The sequence below is a fragment of the Asterias amurensis genome, chromosome 17 (assembly GCF_032118995.1).
Source record: "Asterias amurensis chromosome 17, ASM3211899v1".
Classification (NCBI taxonomy): domain Eukaryota; kingdom Metazoa; phylum Echinodermata; class Asteroidea; order Forcipulatida; family Asteriidae; genus Asterias; species Asterias amurensis.
Genome location: NC_092664.1, coordinates 5,199,294 through 5,211,934, shown reverse-complemented (window position 1 = coordinate 5,211,934; position 12,641 = coordinate 5,199,294). Strand labels below are relative to the sequence as shown.

The 12,641-nt window shown below is 36.9% G+C and overlaps 1 protein-coding gene across 7 annotated transcripts in view; it reads left to right on the top strand.

The window, feature by feature from the left end:
* LOC139950191 (calmodulin-regulated spectrin-associated protein 1-B-like) overlaps positions 1-12,641 on the top strand; it is a 68,589-nt gene that overhangs the window by 19,652 nt on the left and 36,296 nt on the right. The window lies entirely within an intron of this gene.

The window sequence follows — 12,641 nt, the reverse complement described above, 5'->3', positions numbered from 1 at the left end:
TTATACAAGAATAAACACTCCAGGTAGCCACCATTGTTTGTCCATGGTTCGCATTATACATTGGCTCAGTGGGTCTGAGCGTTTTCAGAATCCAGCATACTGAACCGTGGCATATTTTTAACGGTCGCTCACGGTCAAAGTTATGAGAATCATGGTAATTGCTCAATTTGTTCACACCTCGTCAAGCATCGGAACTAATTATGAGAACCTTTGTGGTCTTTCTTTTGTCTAGTCAGAGTTTCATAATTGTATATCACGCTCGAATTCATCATTCAGTGCCGCTCATGGCGCTTTCGTCGTGGCAACGATAAGGAAAACCATCATTCAAGAAGAAAAAAAAAAGAAAAAGAAACCTACAAAATAATACTGCAGGTGAAAAGCACAGAATGTTACCTGTCAGTCATGTACCAATCATGTGACTGTATCGTCAGCACAGGAGTTTTAAGGCACTGCACACATTTGTTAATTTCTAAAAAGATTATTTAGCATAAAAACTTCCTTAGTAACGAGCAACGGAAAACTGTTGTACACTTACAAAACATTGTGAGAAACAACTCCCTCTGAAGTAACTTGGTTTTTGAGAAAGACATTTGATTTCTAACTAAAATATTCAGGCCTGAAGCTTTTTTCAGGCATCTGAAGGCTCTACAATTTGTGCCACAAGGGTGTTTTTGCTTTCATTATTTTCTCGCAACATCGATGACCAATTGAGCCCAAATTTTCACAGATTTGTTATTTTACCAAGTGAGATACTGGTCTTTGACAACTGCTGTACCAAATATCTCTGGTGCCTTTAAAGGAACACTTTGCCTTGGATCAGTCGAGTTGGTCTTTGAAAAGTGTTTGTAACCGTTTGTTATAAAATGCATGGTTTTTAGAAAGATGTTTTAAAAGTAGAATACAATGATCCACACAAATTTGCCTCGAAATTGCGTGGTTTTCCTTTTACTTTGCGAACTAACACGGTCAGCCATTTATGGATAAGTGGCCACCGTGTTAGTCGACGAAATAAAAGGAAATCCACGCAATTTCGAATGATACTTGTGTGGATCATTATATTCTACTTTTAAAATATCTTTCCAAACAATGCATTTTATAACAAACAGTTACAAACGCTTTTCAAAGACCAACTAGACTGATCCAAGGCAACGTGTTCCTTTAATATGTCTCACAACACAGAGTAAATGTCAGTACTTCTGACCCCCCTGTAATTCAAGGTTATGTTCCCCATTTGGATTGTAATGATTGTGTCAGGGGAATGTACTAGGCTATAGTTTTATAATATCATACATGTATTATATTTCATGAGGATCGATAACTTATAATGTGGGCAGTAGGTGGTTTTGATTCCTGCTGTAATGAGGTTGTCTTAGTCTCGGTTGTGAACAATGCAATGGCTGTCTGGAAGTGACATGTTGTATCATGCACAGAGAAAATTAATTCTGGAAGTGTATTTCAGGCCTGTATGCTTCGTTTTTTGAAAGGTCATGGGCACCAAGGCATTTTCTCCTTGGTTAAGGGCACCCTATGACAGTATGGGGGAATTGTAAGTTTCTACTGGAGCATTTCAAGGGCAACAAAGCACTAGGGGGGCACGGAGGCGATTTTGCCTCCGTTGCCTCCTTGGAAGTATCAGGCCTGACTGTTACATTGAGGTACAGTATGGAGCAAGTTCGATCAAGGTAGACTAAAGTTGGACTATTGTCGACCATTGGGCGATTTTGCCTGGTACCCAGGATGTATTTCATGCATACATGTAGGTAACCATGGAACATTGACTGGTGGTTGACAAATGGTCGCTGATCGAATTTGCCCATAGTGTTAGTGTAAGTTGTGAATATTGCAATAATGTCTGTCTTTGTACGTGTTTATAAAAATGTGAATCATGCACAGAAAAAAGGAAGTAAAATTCATCGTGTATTTGAAAAGATTTTCACATCGGAATTTTCAAAACAAAACCAGAAATACAGTCACCAGATGTTTATAAACATTTTACATTTTAATGTTTCAAATACAGCAAGTTATTTATATTGAATGACCTTGGTAGGTGAATAGATGTGTGTACGTGCAGTCAGTAATTACACAGAGTGTCAGTGTATGAAAATCAAATGCATATTAAATACACGGCTAATCTGCTATAAATACTTAACATAATGTAAATCAACATTGCATACATACAATTGCAAAACAAATTCTTTTGACCAAGTATTTCGTACAACAGATTATGGAACCAGCTGTACTTACACTGTAGTAGAATTTTTTCATAGTATGATAATGAACAGTTTTATTTTTAGTGTATATATTTGTAAGGAATTGTAGTAAGAATGAAACAAACCGTGAATAAACAGTTAAGGTTATTCTGGGGTTTCATACATGCGTTTCAGTTTATGGAGATCAAACTAATGCATACAGGTACGCGTTGCCTTGGATCGGGCGAGTTTGTCTATGAAAAGCGTTAGTGGATCATAGTCTACTTTAAAACATCTTTCTAACCATATACGCATTTTATTACGAAAGGTTTCAAATGCTTTTAATGGACCAACTCGCTTGACCCAAGGCAATGTGTCCCTCTTGATACGTGGCTAATCGGCTATGTACTCAAATGTAAAGTTAATCAATTTTGCATTAAGCGCCAGAACAATTCTATCGCCAAAGAATTTTGTACAGATTATGGATCCAGCTACTGTACCAATGGTTAAGACTCGCGCCATGGAGACCTGTACAATGTACATTATAAACAGGTAGATGATGATCCGCTTTTATTTTAGTGTGCACAGTTTGGGGGGGGAATTGTAGCAATGAAACAAACCATGAACAAACAGTGACGATCGTTCTTTGGTTTCATTTCCTTGGTGTTTGTAGTTTGTATACAGAGCCTACCAGCAGGACACGTACATTGTGTAGCTCTCCTTTAAATCTTACAAGTGTTGATGTTCACATTATGTATCTTGATTTATGTGTTGAGAAGATGACTCATCCACAGTGTAGCGCTAATGCTACGCTGGTTTACGCTGGTTCTCGTATGTTCACGTACACCTGTATGCTTCATTACATCACAAGACCTTCTCTTGCAAATTGTCAGAGAATGTACCACCGATCGAAATATGTTCGCCCATCTTAAGTTTTCAGTGGGTGGAACTACTTATAATGGAGTCTTAAAATTCACTCCAATAATGTAACCAAATTGGACTTGAATTAAATTTTAGAGCCAGATCAAGGCTTGAATTTAATGTAACCAAATCAAGGTATGAGTTGAATTCAACGAACCAAATCAAGGCTAGAACTCTTTATTTCAATATGAACTCTGGAACTCAATGTAACCAAATCAAGGCTAGAATTCAGTGTAACCAAAATTAAGGCTAGAATTCTATATGTAACGAAATCAACTTGGCTAGATTTCAGTGTAACCAAATCAATGCTTGAATTCTGTGTCAAGTCAAGGTATATAACAAAATCAAGGCTAGAATTTTATGTAACAAAATCAACGCTTCAATTCAGTGCAAAGTAATCGAGGCTAGAAATCAATATAACCAAATCAAGGCTAGAATTCAGTGTAACCAAATCAAGGCTAGAATTTAACGTACATGTAAACAAATCAAGGCTTGAACTCTCAGTGAAACCAAATCAAGGCTAGAATGCAGTAGAACAAAATCAAGGCTAGAAATCAGTGTAAACCAATTCTTCATTTGACATGTTTTCTGTCATCATGATTCATTTGGTATTCATATTAACATGTTACACAAGTACAGTATGTACAGTAACCTAGATCTACATTGGCCTTCAGTGTTAAATTAACTCTAATCATAACCTAAAATAGATGTGACTGTTTTTTTTTTTTTTTTTTTTTTTAACATTTAAAGCAATACAGCAAAACAGACGTTTAAAATATAAAAGTCTGGTCCCCACTTGTTATACACTGTACAGGTATGTATTCTTGTGTGTTTGTAGACAGGGAGCTTGACCAAGTTTCCCCATTTAAAGCCATGTTTGTTTTACACATCCATTTTCATGGACTTCCGTTTCAATCTCATGCACAGTTTACAGTCATGTCTCACACTTAGCCTGGTGTTACATGAAACTGCTGCGGGCAACTAGTAAACATTCACTTCTCAACTGTCAAAAATCTATGCAATGTGTTTGTTCAAAATGCCCACATTTTTTCCTAAGTTTCAGAATGAACAATGATTTGTTGAAAAGTCTTAATTTATTTGTGGGTGTTTGAATAAGTATGCATTTAACCTCATTTGACCATTGAACTGGTTGTGATCACTACCATAAGAAAGATACAATTATGAAAATACACGCTTAAAATCTGGCTTACTGTGGCCAAGAAAATTTTTACTACATGTAGCATGGTGGCTTCATTACAAAAACCTTACATGAAGCGCAACGCCTGGTACATGTAGTACTATGTGCTTCATAAATCCCACAAGGTCTACTCGTACTTGAATTAATTAGTCATTTGAATTAATCAGCAGTCATTTGAGAAACACCCTAAATACTAATTGTATGAGTGTTTTTCCTATATTCTGTTATTCGTTACATTTGTTTATCAAGTCTGAGATGCTGTATTTAGATATCCATATCTAGCGAGTAGTCGTGAGTCATTGTTCATCAGGAATTAATTACGCTGTCTGAGCAATCACCATACGGTGTACGTGTCCTCAAATCATGAACATGCACACAACTATTCAGTACATGTGTGTGACGTACAACCACCATGCAATACTCAGACTTCAGGCCTTGAACTAACCCACGGCATTCACAGCCGTGGTGCCCTTCGCAAAATTCCAATACAAATTGACATTTTTCCTCATACATGTACAGGTGCCCCTTACCAAGGGTGAATTTATGTGCCCCTTCAAGAGTGGAGTTCAAGGTCTAGACATAATGTTCTACATGTACCATGATGAAGGATAGGCCCCCCCATAAACCTTTTTGAGAATGGCGGACACAATGCTACAACACTATAAGGTTTGGGTAAATTTGTGTGTATGTACTCAAACCAAACAGTACACTCCTATCACGTCCGTCATACCTCAAAAAGGCTTATTGCTTTCATTTTCCTGATCATGTAACAATACTTCAGTCGTTAGACATACATACATGTAGCCCAATAGTCCTGAGACTTTTATAATCATGACACATTGCTTTTATGCAGGAGCCTCTATGTTCATTAAAGAGTTCTTACAGTACCCTTGTTTGCTTAACTGTCCACATGTTTTGTTTTTGTTTTTTTTTACAATAAAACTAACCTGTGAAAATTTAATTTCAAAAGATGATAGCGTTTTTGAGATATTCCCAAAAATCTAGAGCGTTTATTTTCATGCAGGAATGGTAATTCCAGAATTAAAAAACACAGTCTGATAAATGTACCTGACATAAACGTTTCTTTGATGTGAAATGTTTCTCAAAATGCTTTCTTTATTGAAAGGTGTTGTATTCTTCCAAAAGTTTTTATTGCCACTAATTTTAAGAGTGACTATACCAAACGTGAACCTTCCCTTTAAGAGCAGGCATGTACATGTATGCTTCTCTTTTAAAGGGCAAGGGCACCAAGGCATTTTTCTCATGACTGGAGCATTTCAAGGGCACCAAAGCAATAACCAGGGGGCATGGAGGCTATAGCCTTCGTTTCCTCCATGAAGTATTTGGCCTGTAAGAGGCTCTAGGCAATTTGGTCCAGAGCTGTCTAGTTTCTTGCAGAGTCCGCAGAAAAAACCTACCCACAAAACGTCCTCAAATTTTCATTGACAGCGAAAACCACTCTGACCTCAACCACGTCACACGCTTCATTTCATCAACAGTTTCAATATTTTGTTACCAAACAACGTCAAACAATGCTCTCCACTAACTTCTGCAAGACCATTGATCAGCTTTTGTTCTACAGTGTTCAGGTATTTGGGGCAGTTTTGGCAACCAGGTTACTGTATCGTGAGAGATTAAAAACCAAACAAAAATCTTGTTAAAATTTTAATTTTTTTTTAATTGGAACAGGTCCCATAGTACTGAGATTGTTTAAAGGCAGTGGACACTATTGGTAATTACTCAAAATAATTATTTCATAAAACCTTACTTGATTACGAGTAATGGGGAGAGGTTGATAGTATAAAACATTGCTAGAAATGGCTCCTTCTGAAGTAATGTTGTTTTCGAGAAAGAAGTAATTTTCCATGAATTTGATTTCGAGACCTCAGTTTTAGAATTTGAGGTCTCGAAATCAAGCATCTGAAAGCACACAACTTTGTGTGACATGGGTGTTTTTTCCTTTCATTATTATCTCGCAACTTCGACAACCGATTGAGCTCAAATTTTCACAGATTTGTTATTTTATGCATTTGTTGAGATACACCAACTGTGAAGAGTAGTCTTTGACAATTACCAATAGTGTCCACTGTCTTTAATGACTTTTTGGGACTATATATAATATTTTTGTATTGTTCCTTAATCTTTTCCATTGAGTGATTTACTAGGGTCCTTCCTCACCCTCATAAAATCCAACACCATAACTCAAAAAGTTATAAAAAAACAACCACTTTGTGGATTTTTTCAATTGAAGCATTAACTATATTTTCCATGACTTTAAATTGTCTGTACTCTTTAAATTTATGCATTTTGCCAAACTTAGCAAAATGTAGAACCAGCCGTTCCTACTACATAGTATGTAAATAGATTAAAAATTTATGCACACTTTCAGTTAAAAAATATCTGTGTACAGTGTACCTGTACATTGTACGCATTACAACAAATTCAACATTTAAAAAAAATATTTGTATCATTGTCACAAACTTGCTTTGCATTTATGGCTTCGCTTAATAGTTTGCCAACCTTGGTTGCCAAAAACGTGGGCTCTGACATTGCTGTACTGTGTACATGTACATAGAAAGGTGTGTACTGTACATTTCAATTGGAAAATATTATTTCCAACAAACAAGCTATTGGTAGATTCAACGCCATAATGTATTCGTCATATTAAATACATGTAGTTCTCACATTAGATTCATTTGCATACACGTAGGTGCTGTATTGTACTCGTCCCAGAAATGTATTGCAGCTTTTATGATTCAATTTATTGCGCATGTATATTAGAGGTCAGAGGTCAATCATGAACAACACCAATTGTTGTGATTAGCAGATATATTGGCTGCGAGATTAATACTACTGGCCTTGTTTTGTTTACGTAGGGTCGTTTAGGTGTGCCAATACGCATTATGTGGTGCTATATCAACAAGTGTTCTATTATATAGAGCTTAGGCCTAACATAATCTTACTAAGAAGTGGATTTCTATAATTTGTAAGAACTACTCCCCACAAAAAAGGGAAGGGGAAAACAACTTCGACAAATTTTGTGAAATTTGATTTGACAAAGCAAGTCTAGAGTGTTTGGTTGTGAGGCAAATGTTTTTATACACATGTAACCAAGGGTGAGAAATTTCAGACTTTTAGTCTGAATTGAGACTTTTTGTGTCGGATTTGTGATTTGGTTCTAGTACGTGTATGAACTTCACAATCAGGAAGCTTTCATACCAATGATTTTGTTATCCTTACCAATCCCGTAAAATACCTTTAACTGCAAAGTACACCTTTGGTTTTTGGAACTCAACTGTTAAAGCCAGTGGACTCTTTCGGTAAACAGTATTGTCTAAGGCCCACACTTTGTGTATCACAACTTCTATATCAAATAACAAACCTGTGAAAATTTAGGCTCAATCGGTCATCGTAGTCGGGAGAAACTAACCGGAAAACCCACCCTTGTATCCGCTCGTTTCGCCATGTCATGACATGTGTTTAAAATAAATTCGTAATTCTCGCTATCGAGAATTGATATTGTTTTACTGTTTTCTCAAAAAGTAAAGCATTTCATGGAATAATATTTCAAGAGAAGTCTTTCACCACTACCTTCTGTAAATCCTGTAAGTTATTTGTAAATCTGTGATTTCTTTTTTTTTTTCTTTTTTTTTTATACCGAAAGGGTCCAATGGCTTTAAATTGTTTCAATCCTACATTATTTATAAATTTATTAATTGTACACACTATTAAACTAACAAATTTCATTTCAAAAGGTGGTCACTTTTTAGATCGCTGAAAATCCGGAGTGAATATGTAGTTAGAATAATGGCCTGATAGGAATACACGATCTGAGACCTATTACTGCAGTAACACTTTTCAGATTCAAATTCCGGTGCATACAAACTTTTCTTTGAAGTGAAATGTTTCTCAAAATGCTTTATGTACATTGTACTACGCCTATCGAAAGCTGCTGTACGTTTCTAACCAATAGTTATAAGTTTTGATTGCCATTCATTTTTAGAGTGGTTACCGAACACACTTTCCCTTTAAAGGGAAGGTACACGTTTGGTAATTACTCAAAACAAATATTAACTTAAAAACTGACTTGGTAACGAGCATTGGAGAGCTGTTGATAGTATAAAACATTGTGAGAAACGGCTCCCTCTGAAGTAGCATAGATTTTGAAATAGAGGTAATTTCTCACTAAAATAATTAAAGACTTCTAGAGCTAGAAGTCTTTTATTCCTATCTGAAAGCACACAAACTCGTCCAACAAGGGTGTTTTTTCTTTCATAATTTTCTCTCAACTCCGATGACCAATTTACCTCAAATTTTCACAGGTTTGTTATTTTATGCCTTTGAGTTGGGATACACCAAGTGAGAACACTGGTCTTTGACAATTACCAATAGTGTACCTTCCCTTTAAGAATGAGCCCTGTTCTATTTTTAAATGTGCATATTTCACGATTGCACAGATGTGACCAAAGCAGACTGTGGTAAACCCGGAGGTTGTCAGGCCATATTATTGTACGGCAATAGACTGGATATTATTTCTTCAATCTCCAAGCCACATTCAGTTTCAATTAAACTCCGCTTGTTTATCGATGGGGATGGCCTTGTACATGTGTACTGCATGGACACATTCCACTGTGCGATTGTTAGGAATTGTTAACCATGTATTGTTTACTAGCCTGTGTGCGTACTACACGTATGCCACCATCTGGGTCCCTGTGTCCATTTTGAATATGAATTATAATTTTGATGGCAAGTATGACAGACTGAGCCTCCAACTCTCCCTGATTCTGCAGAAATCTCCCTGAAAATTAACCAATCTTTCTATGCTCTGATGAAAAAAAAATTGAAAATCTCTGTGATTATGGAAACTTTTACCCTATTACAGTATGTTGAATGTATTTTAAATATCTCACTGAATGTTGTACAAAATCTCCCTGTTTGCAAGATGTACGTATGTTGGCAGCTCTGGGCCCAATTTCATAGCGCTGCTTAACAGTAAGCAAATTTGCGTGCTTACTGTAGCAGAAAAATTTGCTTAAGCCATAGCGTATTTCACAGGTTAGCAGAAAAATTGGGCGGCCATATTGCATGTTTACCGTGGATTTGCATTGTGACAACGAAAAGGTTGGCATGCCTTTTCTTGTGCTTACGGTTAGCAGCGATATGAAATAGAAATTGCGCAGTATGCACAAAATTGGCCACTAAGCAGCGCTATGAAATTGGGCCCTGGTATAAAATGGGACCTGGTTATATTGTTGTCCAACTGCCAACACTTTGGACATTATGCCACCGTCTGGGACCCCATAATCCAATTTAAATAACTAATTCTGCTTATAAATATGAAAGGGGATCTGACTATTGGCTTGTTGAACACTGTGGGCATTATGCCGCCATCTGGGTCCCTGTAACATCCATTTTGAATATGAATACCAATTCTTATGGTGCGAAAGGGGACCTGACTATTGTCTTGTCCAACACTGGGGGCATTATGCCATTGTCTGGGTCCCTTTATTTATGTTGTGAACATTTTTTTAATTTTATTCTTATGATTCAAAAAGGGACCTGACTGTTGTCTTTTCAACACTGCCGGCGTTATGCCACAATCTGGGTCCCTGTATCCAACTTCAAATATGAATTCTGATTCTATGGTATTAAAGGGGACCTGACTAAATTGTCTTGTCCAACACTGGCTGTATGGGGATTATGCCACCGTCTGGGTACCTGTATCCATTTTGACTATGTGTTTCAATATGTGAATGTACGTATGTAAGCAGGCTTACATGTATACTAAAGAGAATCTGACATGATGATAGAATTATTTATTTTTTAATTAACTCTCAAATTTCCATCGAAATAACAATGGAAATAACCATTAAATTTTGTCTTTTTGTTGTATTGTTTTGTTAAAAATTAGACTAGTCCTAAACTACAATGAAGGCCTGATGCTTCATGTACAGTGTACATGTAGCCAACAGAGGTGCATTTTTGCCTCCGTTGCCCCTGGCCATTGCCTTGGTGTCCCTCTTACATGTATGTTCCAGTAGAAATTTTTGCAATCTCCTCGTAGACTTGAGAGTGTGCCCTTAAAGACAATGGACATTATTGGTAAATTTCAAAGACCAGTCTTCTCACTTGGTGTATCGCAACATGTGCATAAAATAACAAACCTGTGAAAATTTGAGCTCGTTGGAGTTGCGAGTATACATGAAAGAAAAAAGCACCCTTGTTACACGAAGTTGTGTGCTTTCAGAAATTCAGATGCTTGATTTCGAGACCTCAAATTCAAAACTTCAGGTCTCGATATCAAATTTGTGGAAAATTACTTGTTCTTTCTTGAAAACTACGTCACTTCAGAGGGAGCCGTTCTCACAATGTTTTTATACTATCAACCTCTCCCCATTACTTATTGTTTGGTGCTGATTATTATTTTGTATAATTACCAATGTCCTTAGCCCTATATAGGACTCTTTCTCTGTACACAGGAACAGAGTCCTAACTATTGAGGCCCATTTCTGGGGCGGAAAAATTTCACAGCTTCATAACTTAAATCTTACCTGCAACGAGCCACTAATTTCAACAGATTCACATTCCATGGCGGCATACATTTTTCTGCGGTGGGTTTTGGTCCTCATATTTTCCTCACAAATCCGTCATTTTCGTGAAATAATGCAGCTTCCAACGTTAAAAAATTTCCGTTTCGATCGTTTTCTCACAGTGTTGTCTGTTGTCATGCGTATGCGTATACATTCGCGTGCAAGACGCATGATGCAAGCTTAGATGCATGAATTCTTGGTCACCGTATCTTGACTGCACAGCGTCAACAACACAATTCAAAATTTGCGCGTTGTGCGTCTTGCGTACACACGGCAGACTGAGAGTACGAACAAAAATGGGAATTCTTTAACGTTGGGAGCTGCATTATTTCATGAAAATGACGGATTTGTGAAGAATATATGACGATCAAAACCCACCGCAGAAAAACATATGCTGCCATGGAATGTGAATCTGTTGAAATTGGTGCTTTCTTGCAGGTAAGATTTGAGTTATGAAGCTGTGAAAAAACATCCGCCCCAGAAATGTACCCTGATGTCCTGGACGTCACTGTAGTACAAAACGAAAGTGTAAGGCCGCCAGGGCTACAATGTCCTCTGCTTTTAACATGAAGCCTACCAAGGGGAAAATGCAATTGTGCTTGTGCCCTTTCAAAAACAAAGTAACAATGTACTGTGTAGATGGCATGGATATGTGCATGATAACTACAATCACCTTTGTATAGTACTAATCTATTAAGACAATCCTATGGCAACCAGACAGATGTTGTCATGGGAACAGTCTTAAAGACATGATGATTAAAACCGCATTTGTAGAGAGATGATTAGTGGTTTAAATTAATCCAGTTGCCAAAAATAATAAAGTTTTCTTATTGGATGAAAACCCTGTTGAAAATTAATATTAATATTATATGAAGTGCTTTATCTACATAAAGCGTACTGTACATCATTACTTATTTCCAGACAGGTTTTTGAAGACGGTAATTTGATCTTTGAGAGGGCAAGGCCATTTTCGTTTTACAAAGAGCACTTCCATTGGAAAATATTAAAAGTCTACGGAAACTTGGTTTGATCAAAGCTTTTGCTTCCCCTTAAAGTGATCCATAGGCTGCCGTTCCCAGGTTGTATCACAAACTTGGGTTTGATCCCTGGCTGTAGGCAGTTAACTGTTGTATGGCTTCTGACTGGCATCCCGAACAAAGATATTCACTAATACAAGACCCCACTAGTTGGCACTTTAATCCGGAGGTTGTTGGTTCAAATCCACTACGAACATGTTGTAAATTTTTCTTTGTTCAACCATAAATAATAATTTAATTGAATCATCACTCTCTTAACCTCTAGTAGAAATATTTAATATTGATTTCTTTGAGGGTAATATTTTCGTTATAAAGAATGCCAAATTAGAAATTAAATGTAGATTCTGCATTCTTCCCTCAAATTATTTAGCTATTGCCTGTACATGTACTGGCCTGCTGGACAGACTGGACGGAAGTACTTTGTCATTTTTTACTAATCATCTGAACAATTAATGGCTAGTAACCTTCATGGTGACTTGGCGTCCATGAGTACCAGACAAACTACTTCAGGTCTAGGGCATCGTGTTGCTATGGTAACCATTTGTTGTCGCGGCCATGCATGTTACTAAGCAAGATGTGGACCTCGTTTGATGAATTGGCACAATAATATTGTGTCAGAACTTGTGTGTCCTGTACAAATATCACATGAAGCTTTTTACTTTAAAATGGTATTAAAACATTTACAGTTGCATAATGCAATGGAATG